Source organism: Corvus moneduloides, chromosome 2 (assembly GCF_009650955.1).
Source record: "Corvus moneduloides isolate bCorMon1 chromosome 2, bCorMon1.pri, whole genome shotgun sequence".
NCBI classification, from domain to species: domain Eukaryota; kingdom Metazoa; phylum Chordata; class Aves; order Passeriformes; family Corvidae; genus Corvus; species Corvus moneduloides.
In genome coordinates this window covers 8,351,725-8,367,571 of record NC_045477.1, presented here as the reverse complement: position 1 = coordinate 8,367,571, position 15,847 = coordinate 8,351,725, and the positions used below count along the sequence as shown (strand labels likewise).

The 15,847-nt window shown below is 39.6% G+C and overlaps 1 protein-coding gene across 2 annotated transcripts in view; it reads right to left on the bottom strand.

Moving 5' to 3' along the window:
* The window catches only part of GBE1 (1,4-alpha-glucan branching enzyme 1), a 143,408-nt gene that overhangs the window by 126,808 nt on the left and 753 nt on the right, over window positions 1-15,847 (bottom strand). The gene's annotated exons all lie outside the window — the stretch shown is intronic.

Here is a 15,847-nt window from a genome sequence, read left to right as displayed (position 1 = left end):
AAAAGAACACAATAAATGCTTACAAGGAAACGGTTCTCATGGCAGGAATGAGGTAATTAATGTAAAGAGCAAACAGAAGATGTGATGCAGATATTTGTTAAGATCTGAAAACACACAAAAAGTCTGTGTATTTTATCCTTTTATAATAGCTAAATTCAAGATACCTTTATAGTGATCACAAGGGTTGTGCATTGTCAGAAATGTATTATGACTTGATTTTTGTTCGGCTGGGTTTTGGTAGGGTACAAACATTTCCTGTAATGTACAGCATTCCCTGGAGCACTGACACAATCGTACCCAATACAAATTGCAACATGAATAATGCAGAAGCTATTCCTTTAAGATTTGACAGTTACCTGTATTTCCAAAAATTTAACAAAAAGCAGTTACATGACTATCTACTAATAAAAATTTCTTAGTCATATCTAGTCAGGATATCAGAACACTAAGAATTAGTGAAGACTCACACTGAAATATGCCATTATTTCACCTGAAGGTCAATAGCCATCTTGCTCAGTTAGACACACGATACAATGATGCAATTATTTAAGCTCCCTGCATTTGGCCACCTCCCTTGTCAGCTATCACAGCAGAGCACAAAGGAACAAGCAGGCAAACGCAATAATCCACCACCAAAGTTATTGAGATTTCATGTGATCTGCAATTACCATGTCACTGCAATAACCATCATGAAAAGCAACACTACAGGTTGCAATTGCAACCTGTTTGCTCCTGTCATCTTATGACCACCCTAACTATTATTAAAAAAACCCTACCCAGGCAACTCCCATACCACACACTTCCCCTTCATAGCTGGAAAACAGAACACCGCAGAGTCTGGACACTTTTTCTGGAAGAGATGTAACCCAAGGTTTCATCACAACCTTTAGAGATTGTCTGCAAATCTGCATTTCCTATTTTCTTTTCCTTCTGCTCCCAAGTTTGCCTTGGCTCTCACAACACCCATACCTTTTAATTTTATTTTTGTTGAAGCAGCGAAGGGTTTTTTAAAGTTGCAGAGTGAAGTTATTAGATAAGACAGGAATCCAAATTTATATTGCAACAGCCACTGTGTGTGTACATGCCTGTGAGTGTATGAAATCCCATTACATTCATTCAATCCCAAACTTGCTTTGGCTATATTATGAATCACAGAAGCAGCAAAGTATATTAGAATCTCATGGTAGTCTGTGCAACAGTATCCTAATATTTATCCTCACCACGTCACCAGTTATCCAGGCTTCCAAGTCAATAGAAGTTTTGAAACACTAAACTTATAATCTGACATCCTACACCACAACTGTAGGAGACTATCCCCCAAGCAAACAGCTTGTTTGCTGGGGATATACACAATTTTAATACTGTTTAATAAATAGCTGTCATTCAGTTAATGTCATGCATGTAATCTGTAAAACCTCCCCACTTTATTCCACATCACAAAGGAACCTTTCCTGAGTGCATCTGTCAAGACCACAATTTTCTCCTTGCTTCAATTTCCTCATGGTTTCTTTCATAATTCACAATTGGATCAGTTGAGGAAAGAGTATCAATAGAAACAGCAAGAAAAACGAAAATTTTAAGCCAAAGCTTTTAGCCTAACAAATGATGCATTCATTGCCAAAGCACATGCACAACAGCACTGCCATCTCTCCTGTTTTCTAGATGCCTCTTTACTTCTTACAGGCTATTAGATTTTTACCAGGTAAAAGCTCATACCCCACTGAATTTTGAGGTTTCTACAATGCCTCTTCTCTTCTGAAGGGGAAAGCAAACCACAGCAGGAACACCACCTTGATGAAGCACAGCAAGACCCAGAGAACTCTTAACTAGCACTCTTCAATTCCCTTCTATCTTCTCCAACAGAGCTGTTCATGCAACCTCAGTCTTGGTCAGCCTATTCTGCACAAAGCTTTAGAAAGCCAGAAAAGTAATTTACAAGCTGCAGGGGATGGAGTACTTTCTTTGCACTGACATTTGAGAATCAAAAATTTCAGCAAAATAGATTCAGAAAGCTAATCTACTACAGACATATTAAAAACCCCCACCTTCTAGTTTAAAATAAAAATACCCATACACCTGATAAACTTCATGGAAATACACCATTGCAAAGTATGAAAGACATTACAAAAACAGCCACAAAATACTGTTTAAGACTACTTTTGTATTACAGTTTCCTTACCACAAGAATTATAGTCCTTGAAAAACAAAAGCTTATCCTTATTCTTCTCCTACTCATCACTTACACTTTTGCACGATCAGAAGCATCAAAGCCATTTGGAGCCATCATATCAAAACTGTGTTTCTCTGTGCCAGGAAGAAGCAAGTGTCAGCTTCCAACCACTCCAAAAAGGTGGTAAACAAGTTAATCTAGGAATTTTAAGGTTTTATACCATGTTTCTCTGATACAGATCTGTCTTATCTTGCTCTAACTAGCAGCACTCACTGGAAATACCAGGAGTAATGCCACCAAAACTAAAAAATAAAATCCCCACAAACACCAAAACACAGCGCAAGCCACTTCTGGTCTTAATTCTCCCGCTTTTCCTCAACTAGTCATCATCACATCGTGGAAAAACCAAAGGATAAAACCCATACCTGTTCAACTCAACAATATCGATGCATTGTCTGCGTTAAACAGCATTGTAACAGACATGACTGTAAGCACCATGTTGTCTGACACCTATCACAGAGCAATATCGACAGAATGAATGCCAGAAAAGGTTCCAGAAGCTAAAAGGCTTCTCCCTTCTGACAAATCCCTGAATTTCTTACAGTTCCTGGCAGACAATCCACACAGCCTAGGAAAGGGAACCAAGATAAACTTAAGAAACAGAATAAGGGAACAGCAAAAAGAAAAAATATTGACACACTTAGTACATCTGTTCTTTTGAGCAAGCAAGGACTGGACAGACAAACCTTAGTTTGGAAAAAAATGTCAAAAAATAAATACAAAAATCACCACAGTTTACTACTATCACATTGCTTTCCTTCACACAGACTAAACATGGCTTGAATTAGACAAATGTCATGAAGCATTTAATAAAAACCTATCTGTGGAGAAATCTCAGTGGCATTTTTACAGTTATTTAAACAAGCAATTACATACAGAGGCTGCTGACAAGAGTCAATAATACCCAGAGCAGCCTTTGAAACTGATAACCCACAGTAATCAGTGGAGTCAAATACCTGAAGTTCAGTGTGTTTCCTCTTTGGTAAAGTCCACAAGTTGCACAAATGTGGTGTCAGACCTTGTACTTCAGTCAGCCCCAGCACCACCTAAAGGAATTATGCAAGCGTACCCAGGATCTGTCTCTAACCTTCTCAAATGTGAAGACTGTTGCTCTAAAACCAGGTTTACATTAGAAATGCTTGTCAGTGTATTAGCAAACGCTACTGGTGAGCAATGTCCTTCTTGCTGCGAAAGTCTTTACTGGATATGCCATTAGACGAAAGAATTCATCACTACAGGGTTTGTAACACGGTTGGACTGGGCACCAGCAACAACTTCTATTATGAAAAGCATGCTCTTACACCATAAACTGCGTCAATATTGTATGCTATACTGGTAATGTCTTTTTGTGGACTTTTATTACTTTCTAGGGACTTTCTACTTCAATAACTCCCTCTTTTGGTTTCCCTGTCAAGGAGTGCAATTATCCAACCTACACCCCAGGACCCACCACTCATTTTTGAGGAAACACTGTTAAAATTCAACAACAGTAACTGACAGGTACTGAGTTTGCAGCAAACTACACTGAACTCTACCACATAAGGACAAACAAGCTGTTCAGTGAGATACCTGGAGAAGAATCAGATCTTGACAGACTTGGCATTTCCTGCATCTGTAGGGCTTGGGAGGTGTTTCTGTCAGAAGTCATTTTGGTCAAAGTGGTCTACAATGACACTTCATGGACATAATTGCCACTTACAGCTACCTACATTTTAAGCTGGAAATCACTCAAGACAACCCTGACTGTTGCTGAAAGCTCAGTCTGATGCCTACTTTGATGGCACTATGTTATTTGTGATATTAGGGCAGGTCATGCCTTACTTCTTATTCTGCAACTCAACAGCCCCCATCGCAGATGAAGTATTTGCTTCTGCTTTAGAAGAAAGTCTGTTGATGTCATTGTTTATGCTACTTACTGCTAAGCAAAAAGCCAAATCGCTTGGCCAAAATACAGAATGCCTAATAGTCACACTCAAAGACATCGTTTTTTGTTATCTTGTAATACTCAGTCCATAACTTCATGGTCCAGAAGAGATCCTATTCACAATGCAAAGACATTTTAATCCAGTCATTGTTACTGTGCAGTAACAACATTCCTGCTTTACTGGCTGTGCTAAAATAGTAGACATCCAAGCCCTATTTTGGTCCAAATTTAATAAAATTTCAAGTGAGAATAATCATTAGTTGTATTTAGCCAGCTAATCTTTTTAGTAAAGCTTTTCTTGTCCTTCCTCAATTCACAAGCAGTAGCTGAAATATACACATCTCCAAACACAAACTGAGTGTATTAATTTGATTCATTTGGAACCCACAGATACTTTGTACCTATTAAAGGTGTAAAGGTCTAGGTTAACCTCTATACTATCAACATTTTTTCATCCTATTATCAGTTCAGGGAAGAAGAGGATTGCTTTCCTCAGAAGAAAAAGCATATTTTTGAACAACCAGATTTATAGATTGAGTCTTTCATTGCCTTTTAATAACCTTATCAGCACCAAGAAATTATTATTCAGTTGAAAAAGTTAACTGAAACAGTTTAAGCAATAGATGCATGAAATCTGTTGAAACCCACTGTACTGGGAGCCTTGCAGAAGAGGAGCTGGTGACACCTGCTCTGTTTGGAGTTGCTCTTAAGGCTTGAGCAGCCTGAAGGTTCACCTGAGCAGCAGTCGCTACCTGTGTGTGAGGACAAAGTGAATTTTAAAATACTTTATGTGCCATCTTCAGTCCTAAAACATGCTCACACCTATCTCTGGAACAAAATACATTCAAGTTGGACAAAAGACCACTTCTGCCATAAACCAGCATTCACTTCATGGCAAATTCAGGGGATAGAGGGGTGGAATTTATATGCAAGTAACAAAGCTAAATGTGCCCACCTAATATCAGCATGTGGCAATATTAAGTCTGGTAGTAAACTTCTCTAATTTCCCCCAGTCCTGCCCTCCTGCAAACTTGAGCTTTTCAACCATCGTCTCCCACAGCAACATGAAAACAACACTCATTTCATACACTACTTGGTTAGACAGTGACATTTTGATCCAAAGACTCTTCCCCAAAAAGAGAAAAAAAAAGAAGCACCATACTAATTATTAGGGGTTTGAATTTTTGAGGAAAAGTTCTACATTCACCTACCTACAGCTACATACACTTCAACTGTGTGGCATCTAAAACTGAGAGCACAGGAAGGAGATGAATGGGGAGTCTTCAGCTTTGAAGTGTTTTTAACTACATGAATTTGCAGTGTTCAAGTGAAGTAGCAAATAATCCGATTTATGAACTCATACACTTACTTATTTTAGGACAAGTAGCAAATAGAAAAAGCTCTTCCGTCCAAAACTTTTTGATGAAACAAAGAAAATACAAAGAAGCTTGGTAAATATCTCTAAATGATAACATTTCTTATTTATAAATTTTTGTCTGAAAGAACTAATCACTGCAATCACATTCAAATTACACTGCAAGACAAGCAGATTTTTTAACAGTAATCTGCTATTTAAAGAAAACTGTTACAAGCCTGATTTTTTTTTCCTTAAATACTTTCCAACTGTTGTAAACAGGATTAAAATACAGTAGCAATATTTTGAAAAAACTTTTCAGATGTTTATCATATTAAGCATTAAGGAACTCTTATTAGAAAATTTGTAACAAATACACCATAGATTAAGTCAATGAAATCCATAAACCATAGTTAAACTTGCCAACAAACTCTAGTGGAGGCTGGATTTACACACAGACTAGCTAAAACTCCCCAGAAAAAGCTGTGTCTGTATACACTTATGCATTAAGCACATAAAGTGCAATTAATAAAGATATTTTTATGGTCTTTGGGGAAAATAAATAAAAAGCTGCACAGCAAACAAAAGAAAAACTAGCTTTCACACTCAAAACAAACTCTACACCACTAGAAGCTAAGATACAACTACCCTGAATTTGGCACAGACTAAACACAGCTGTAGGGATCTACTTCCTCTCCCTTTTTAGGGGGGGAGGTTTGTGTTTGGAAGTTGCATGTGGAGGCAGGGCAGGGAGCAAAGAGTTAAAACACAGACCTTTCTGATACTCTTACCAGTACCAAACTCCTACCTCAACTGACCTTTTTAATCCCTTTATCACTTTAGACTTTCCCCCTCACTGCCTGACAAAGCAGCCAGGACTGCCTCTTTGGATTTGCTTTCTCCAAGAAAGGGAAAAGCTGCTTAGACAATGGACACAGACTGAAAGTGTGTAACCCAAATGCCATGCTTTGCTGCAGTCTCTCTCCCACCACTTTGGAACTTGCCAAAGAAGAGATTATTTTTCTACTCATGCTACGTGCTGAAATTAGTGCAGTAACCCGAAAGTACCTGTCATTGCTCAAAACAATTGATAACCAGCATCAAGAAAGTAGCCAAGGGCTGAAGAAAAATAGAAGCACAGGTACAAAGAGCACCTTAACTAAAAAGAACATGGGCAAATTGATACAACTATTTAAGCCTCCTAAAGGCTGGACCAAAGGAAGAAGACAGTACAGCCACCACACTACTTACAAGATAAAAGATTTAATGATATTCTGACGATGATTTTTTTTAAGCTGTATTTTTCTAAATAACTTCCTCTTTAAGTGACAATAGAAAATGTACAGAAGATGTTCAGAGAGGGCCATGCCATTGGCAGAACTAGACACGTACTGTTTACTTCCCAGAAGTGAAATATTTTATTAAAAACAATATCCATCTATTCAACTTGAAAGATACAATGATCCGTGAGCTTTCCAAAGATTAAGTTAAAGCTTGGGAGTTCACGTCAACTGAGAGAGAGGATTTGGCTGTTCAGACAGTAGATTTAAATCACCTGGCTCATTCAGCATGCAGAAGCTTTACCTTGTTCTCCACTGCTTTAACATTCTCAAAGGAAGCTGTAGTCTAAACAGCCCCTGAAGTTGTAAAGCTTGTCTTTTTTCAGCTCTGTTCCTTCCTTTCTTACCAAGGAGGGATTTCTCTTCATTCCTTCTGTATTTCTCTTAGGGATGTCAAAGATTTTTGGGGAGCAAGAAAGACAGCTGCAGAAGGGTGGGACACGGACATAACACAAGATGACAAATCCCATCAACACACAGACTGAGAAAGGATTTGAGAACCAACACAAAGTATTTGCCTTAAGTCTTACCTTGATGTACCAAGTATAGATTGTTCTCTAATTTCTCCTTCTCAAAAAGTAGAATTTTAGCTCTAAGCTCTGGAGAGCCCCAGTACCAGCCCCTGTCCTAAACCATCACATCTGCTATGTCACAAATGTTTCTATGGAGTCATTACTACTGTTTGTGCAACAATACAAACCTATTGTGCACGTATTTACATGCTGCCCAAATTTGCCCAAAAAAGCTGGCAGCAAAAGCAGCATTGCAAATTCCTATTTCTATAAAGCTTCGACAATTTCCTAAAGGAGAGGCATTTGTAAGAAAGAACTGTTTATTCAGGTCTAATTAAACCTTGCTGAAAGTGATCAAAGAGTCATAATTTCTTATGATGGAAATGGATTTTTTTTTTTTCTTGGAATGGAAAGCATCCATTACCTTACAGCTTACCAATCCCTATCATAGCAGGAACATTTATACTAGGGACATATACTACAATAGGTATCAAGCAATTATGTTAACTACTAACAGGTGTCAAATAATAATGTTAACTTGCTTAAGCCTGACACACAAGACAGAATTTATTAAACTCTTTTTTTTTTTTTTTTTTTTTGCTGGGATAGCAGGTACAGTACAATCAGGATGCCCCCTAAAGCTGCTAAAATGAGCTGCTGACTCTTATGTTCATGCAGTGAATACATTCTAGATGGGCAATTTCCAAACAGTTGTGGTAGTGCAGCATGTTTTCATTTACAACACACAGTAACTCAGCGTGATTTTAATAGGAGTCTTTCAGACAATTCCCCCTGGCCCTCCTGCCTTTCTTCCAAATCATCTTATCTAATGCTTACACCACCAAAAACGTGGATCTGATGATGACAATGCATTCACATGTGACCATGGGGAATGCCTGGAGGTACACATCCTGTACATAAATGTAGCCTGCCTCTCAGGGACACATTATGAAAAAGAGAGTGCCCTCAAACCAGAAGTCTGATCCACACCATTGGCACAGTTTAGCCACCATCTAATATATTGTTTTCTCAAAAAAAAAAAGTCCCCACACTAACAGTAATAACCTACCTACATCTGTGATCAGCACTAAGTCTATTTTTCACTTGTCCCAAGGCAATGTCTCCTAAAGAACCTTCTCTAGCAGCCCTCTCTTGAAGAGAAGGATGAGAAAAAGTGACAACCAGACCCTAAACAATGCCCAGAAATAGAGAAGTAATTATCTTAGAATCATGCAGATTAGCAAGCACCATTCAAGATCAGTGTAGTCTGTTTGTGTATGTCAACCTATCCACACTTCCAGAAGCCTTTTCTTGACTGAAAAGGTAGGGTTTGGCTTTGAGTGAAACAAATTAAAGAAGAAATATGGATAAGCTTGAAGTCCACATTCTCCTAATATAATACTTTGGCAAGATTCCTCCACTTTTTTATTCCTACCATCAAGGACAGCATCCTTACTTTGGCATGTCATACCTGAACCACTTGTGAGAGAATCCAGACCCCAACCTCCCTTTAAAGGCTGAGAAACACACAGATCACTCAATGAGCACAACACTAATTCAGGCAACAAGGGCTGAAACTCACATTTTCTATTCCATGAACTATACACATCTCAGTTAATTTTGTGTGACCGAGCATCACTCAATTCCTTTTGTACATCTAGGCTACATTTTTTTTGAACTTGGCATAACCTTTGAGCAGTGGCACTCCTTCTCTGGAGAATGTAGGTCCACCCTTATTGGATCTTCATGCTCCACTTTGAAAATATTTTCTCTTTCCATCACTAAGCACAAGGGCAGACATGCTAAGCACTAAGAGAGGCAAAGCAACACATCAGGACAGCAAGGATACAAAGGAAGCAAAGTATCCTATGCCTGAAGAACAGCTTCAAAGAGAAAAGGAGTGTGTGTAACAGAAAGCATTAGAGCTACCTGCAGGTAATACCAGTCAATGGAATCAGAGTTGAGTGACTAAAACTGTCAGTAAGGCTTTTTTGTTGTTAAGTATACCCAAGAGAGTAAGTTCAAGTAAGTTTAGCCTTAGAAATTCCCAGATTCATGGAACAGTTTTTTCAACATGTTCACGTAATAGAATGAATTGACCTTGGTCCTTTGACAGGTCTTCAGACATCTATTTTACCATGAGCCTATACTAAATTTTAATTGCAAATAATGCCCAGATAACATTCTAACGAGGCATTTCCAAGAGCAGCATCTTGGGGGCCTATTCTTTGTAGAATGAGCAGGACTCATCTCTAACAACTGGCCCTCAATTTCTTAACATGAGGTGCTATAAGAGCATCAAACTGTCAGATACTTGGGGAAGAGGCAGCCATATTCTAGGTAGAAACTTTTTTTTGCTGAATATTCTTTTTCCAGAAGAAAACTTATGTTTTAAACATTTTAAATACAAAGACCTGATCTTGTTGCACTAGACACTTTGCCTGAAGACATTATTTTCTTTTTAACCTGATGAATAACTGTATGAAACAAAGGTGCAGAAAATACAAAGCAAACGGAAGCATGAGCGAGAGCTTTTAGATCGCTGCCACTGCACAAGCCAAAAGGAGCTCTCTTTTGTGGAAGGCAGAAGATGAAGGAACAGCTAGGATTAGATAGTGGGAGTAAATAAAAGGTAACAGGGAGCCTGAAAGAGAAGTGTCTATACATAAATATTGAAATTGAACAGGGGGAGAAAAGTATCTTCAGGAGATAGGACGTCAATTTAAGACAGTCCTCCATAAGAATGCCTTCTTTACAGCTTTGAAGTAGAGAAGAAACATGCATAAATACCTGAATGTAAAGTATTCAGCAAGACAAAGCTTTTCCTCACTATTACAATGAAACAGTTATCAGATTCCTGGTCATGTAATAAATTGTTCTAGAATTCCAGGCAAATTTTCAGAGTTGATCCAGCATGCTCAGATATGCTAACACTACATAACAGAGCTGAGGAGGCCTCAATTCATTTCTTCAGAGAATACCAAGTTTTAACTTTTAAACAGAGGCAACTGCTCTGCTAATGAAAAGCAATACCTACATCATTATATTTCACTGCCTTTTCATAAATCTGGCAGCTATTAACACAATTCCAACTTGAATCTTTCGATGAGGACTACACCAGTCACACATATGCTAGATGTACATTGGCCTATGCGAGTACTTCCTCACACACTTAAAAATTAAGGTCATCAGTGAGACAGTCAACTACACTTGTCATGGTTAGTAATCCAAATGCACATGAGTTAGAGACTACCATAAGGCAGAAGGATTAAATTGGCAGGGTTCTAGAATCACACTGAACTGATGGGATGCCACCAAAACCAGTAAAAATACGACCGTGTATATGACACAGTTTTTCACAAATATTTAGTTCTGCACACCCAATACAACAGTCTGTATGTGATAAAATAGACAAGGAAAATCCACTTTTTCTGATGATACGTAAGAATTGTGTCAATTCTGTGACAGATCATACTCCAGTCCTTCTCCTCTCTCCATCTTCATCTAGAAATAGGATTCCAGCTTAGTCGCCCTTCAACTGCCATTCCCAAGCCTGCTAGACCCCAACAGCTGCCGTCCTACTCAGCCCTATCACACCCAACTCGGCACATTTTCAATATCTCAGTCAGACACCCACCACTGTTCATCTTCAAAATATATTTTAAAAGACAGAACCATGAAGCAGCATTAAACTGATATTAAGCAGATACAAAATGGGAGATAAAAAGGGAAGAATGGCAAGTTCTTCCCTTTTGTAAGAATGGAGGGAGCTACGAACACTACGAGAAAGCTACGAACCAAGTGACAGGACATCTTGGTAATTGATACTGCTGCAACAGCCACTGAGTAGATGTTCCCATCTTGACCAACTCACCAACACTTGAGAAGGAATGGAACTCCTCTCTCTCAACCCATACACATGGCCAAGCATTTTATCTAGTTGAAGAAATCAATGTTTTTTGAGAACAAAGACTGAAGCTATGCATCGGTATTATTTTTCTTATTTATTCTATAAATTGAACTATTCAAAAAAAGCTTTCACCAAAGACTACATAGTCAGTAGGTTACAGAGGCAGTTGCATGGACTGGTAAAATATAACAAGCCATGTGCATTGTTATAGCGGAAAATTCTAATAGGCAGCACTTTCTAACACCAGTTTGTAATACCATAAAATGAAATTACACCACAGGCATTAATGGTTTTAATTGAACCAATTATGCTCTAAGAGGTAAAAGACTAAAAACACATGCTAAATTATACAAAGTCTTTAGTCTAAATAACACTTGAGACTTAACAAAATACCTGTGGGAAAACATATCCCAGATGGTCAAACAATGTAGCACAGTGATACCCTACACAAACACTATCACTTGAGGATTTTTTTTGTTTGTTTTTTTAAGCAGATTCTTGTTTAGAGATCTGAATAGTGTGTATTTGGGTCAAGACTGAGCAGTTCGCTATATATACACTGATTTCCCCTCATCCCAAAGAAGATACTCCTTCCTCAACTCAGGATCAAATTCAGGCATTCATCAAAAGAAAAAAATTACAGATTTCTATTTTCCCCATGAACGCCATTTGCAACATGCCCAGGCATGGCAAAGTATTGAAATGGGAAGGTGACTGGAAGTCTTTCTTTCCCCAGTCACTCATTTAACTATCCCCCATGCTTACGGCATTACTAGGTCCTACCACCACATTTTAGGCATTACTTCTTTACAGAAGCCCTTTGTTCCTACCAAAGCACTCATTCAGCAGTTTTTGGAGGCTTTATGAAAGAAGAAAAGCAGTCAGTTGTCTTAAAGCACAAAGCTACACTTTACAAGAGGTTAAAGGAGACAGTCCTTGAAAGCAAGAGGAAAATTTTCAGAACTTGAGGCAACATCACGATTCATTTCATCATGAATCTGGCAATTCTCAAGGTGAATCAGGATAATCATATTACATTGCAGAATCCAGTCTGATGTGACTAAAGCCTGTCTGTCCTTCAGCAACCCACTCCCTTCGAGAGAAAGGAAAAACAAAAGAATGCACAAAGATCTCAGTATTAGCTACGCTGCTGTGCAGACTTGGTCACCATCCTGAGGGTGCAGGAGCACAGCACAGGGTAGGAGAGGCAGATGTGAACCCCAGAAAGAGAGGCCTGCACTTGCTCAAGGCATAGATGAGCAGGAACACACTAGAGCCTCTCCAGAAGACAGCTTTTTGTTCCTGGTCTGTTATCTACTATGGCACACAGGTAGGGCCTGAAAGATGGGTTTCCTCAGAACAGATGTGCAAAAGCTAACTTGAGGAGGCGTGGGCTGCTCATATCCACTCACAGTTCTAAGCTATCTACAGGGACAGTTAGCTGGGAGCGCCTAAAGAAAAGAACGAGCCAGGCTGTTCTCCAAGAGAAACAGGGAAAACAGATCAGAAGCAACAAAGTTGCATCAAGCTAAGTTACAGTATTAAAAAAGAAATTCCCAGAATTTGGGTAGCCAAACACAGGGAGAGACTGCCCAAGGGGGCTGAAGAAACACATCCTCAGTGACCCGGCACAACCCCACAAGGTCTTGAGCAGCCCAATCCAGCACCAGAAATGGTCAGTCTTTGGGTGTGAGAATAACCAAGTCACCTGTGCAGAAGTCACACAGTCATGGATACACAGCTATAAAGGTCTTTACTAACAATCATCTGGCCATGCTAACGCAGTGCCACAGACAAGAGAGCAGATAGGCTCAAGCCCAAAGGGCAACTCTTAGCAACTTGCTGATGTCACTACCAAGATTGGCCCCAAGTCTTTTATTTACCATCACTTCTACAAAACTTTCACTGAGCAAGAAAAAGGGAGGACTATTTCACATGTTACTGCACAAGGCATAATACAAGGATCTCCACCAACAAATGTTTAAAAGCTTTGTTTCTCAAGCATCCTTAATCCTCTGCCAAAAGCCCCAATTTTTATTTCTTTAGGCAATACACAGTACAATAACTATAAGCTATAAAATTTCCATCACTCCATGATGATTTAGTTTAATATTAAGTAAGGTCAATATCACTGAAAACTCTAAGAAGAGATCCAGACTACTACAGGACATGCATCCACATATACTATATTTGAACAAGTCTCTTTCACTTCTATTCTTTCCCAAAGCTTCCTAATCCAAGCTAGTAAAATACTTTTAGTGCAACAGGGTGCCAGGCACCAAATCTGCCTCCTGTCCCCTTTATCAGGAAAAACTCAACCTTCTGAACTGAGAGACCACATGTACTTTTGTTGTCTAAACTATTCAAGTGGGAAAAAAAGAAATGTCACTGGGCAGGGGGTATCAGGAGCAAAGTTAGAGGAAATCAGAAGGAATAATGAACAGATTGCCACTGGTTCAGCAGTTGAGTAGCATGATTTCTACTCAGTTTTCCTATTCTACAAAAGTAAATTCATTGCTAATAGATAGTCCTCCTGTCCTATCTATGATGAGGCCATGGCAAGCAGCTGACAATCAACACTTAACACACAGATTTGCTTAACAGCACATATGCCTAGCAGCTTCATCACAGCCTTTTCCTGCATCATGTATGTTGTAGGAAACCAGATCCATTGGGTTATTTAACGAGTGCCATACCACAGTGATGGGTCATGCAACCACCAGTTAAATGCATCAGCATCCTTCAGTCTGGAACAAAGATCACATAGCTCCACGCTGCTCAGGATTTCAGACACAGTGCACACAGTTGTGCAGGGCTGTTCACCACCTCCCCCAGCTCAGGAACTGGACATCAAGCAAGCAAATCCCATATACTGAAGGCCCTAAAGAACTGGTTCTTCACACAAACAGCAATTAGGCTGCAGAACTCCTTTTTCCTGGGCACTCTTGATAAAACACACTTGAAGCATTAAATACAGACTGAATCACAATTCACAGAAACTGTAATGACCATTGCATGCAGCCACCAACAGGCATTTCCCTGTGCTTACAATTCCTCCTCCTTGGTACACTCTACCATCCTTCTCCTGCTGCTTCTTCGGGCTTAGAATAAAACATCCAGTTTATCACACACTGCCACAAAAGTTTTCCTTTATTCTTTTAAATTAATTAACAGTATACATGTTTCCACAATAATTCTACGGCAACTGACCAGTTGGAGGTTCAGGAGCCAGAAAGCGACAAGATACAGACAGGACCATCTGAAGTTCTATGCTCCAGATGCACAAACCTGAGAAGTACACAAAAGTTTTGCAAACTCACGGTACTCAGAACAGTCATACTATCCTCATAAATACAACCACCACTAACCCCAACACATCTGTTTTGATGGCAGGCACACTCAGCAAGCCCAAATGTTTTAATGAATACTTTTATTAAGAGCCAGATCTGCCCATTTATTAATTCCTACACCCTAGCTCCCCACTGAAAGAATTAGGTGCTTTACAGCACTGCATGCATGGCCAGGAGCTTGTCAGAAGCCATTGTATGAAACTCTCAGTTGTTCTATCATTAAGAGATTAGTTTGAGAAAATGCTCTGCAAGTCAGCCTAATAGTTTACTCAATCCTTAATCCTATTTTACAAGATCTAGACTTACCACTATTCAATGCCAGAACCCAACAGGACACCAGGCAATGTTAAACCATATAGAACATAGTAACAGACAAAAAAAGCCAATGACTTTAAAAGAAGATACCTCCTCTTACATCCCTCACACACAGAGACTTTTCCAGACTTCTGGGACACAGTGCATTGGTCAGTACTACAATTATTTTTATTGCCAGAGGACCACTAGCGAAACACAACATATAAATGTGCAGCATAAAAGCTCCCAATGGCTGTGTTCAACCAGCGGGTGAGGTTTCAGCAGCTTTTCCAGGCCAGCAGCCTGGCTCTGCAGGATGCAGGCCTCCTCTGCCCAGGCTGCTGCTAGCAGGCTCTCACCCAGGGCCTGGACAGAGGGTTGGTGTCACAGTTCCCAGCGAGAGGCACAAAAAAAGGGATGCTCAGACCGGCAACCCAGCACCAACCTAACGCACACTCTGCTACTTCACACATTGCAGGTCTGCCGAACAGCTGAGCTGGCGGTTCAGGGATACCTCAAAACATGCAGGAAAATTCTCCAGAAAGACGAGATTCAGAAGCAGTTTATTTACAGATAAACAGAAAAACACTTTTGTTAGTGACAGCAACTCAGTGCATCAACCTCACAGCCTGACTGCTTCCATCTCTGGGATCCCCAACACAGGAAGGGCATTGATCTTTTGGAAAGAGTCCAGTGGAGGCCACCAAATTGGTGAAGCACCTCTTCTATGAGGTGAGAGAACTGGGATTGCGCTGCCTGCAAAATAGAAGGCTTAGGGGTGACCTAATGGCAGCCTTACAGCAGCTGAAGGGAACTTGTAGGAAAGATGGGGCTAGATTATTTACATGTAGTGACAGATCAAGGGGAAATGGGTTCATGCTGAGTAGGTTTAGATTAGGTATCAGAAAAAAATTCTTTACTGTAAGGGTGGTG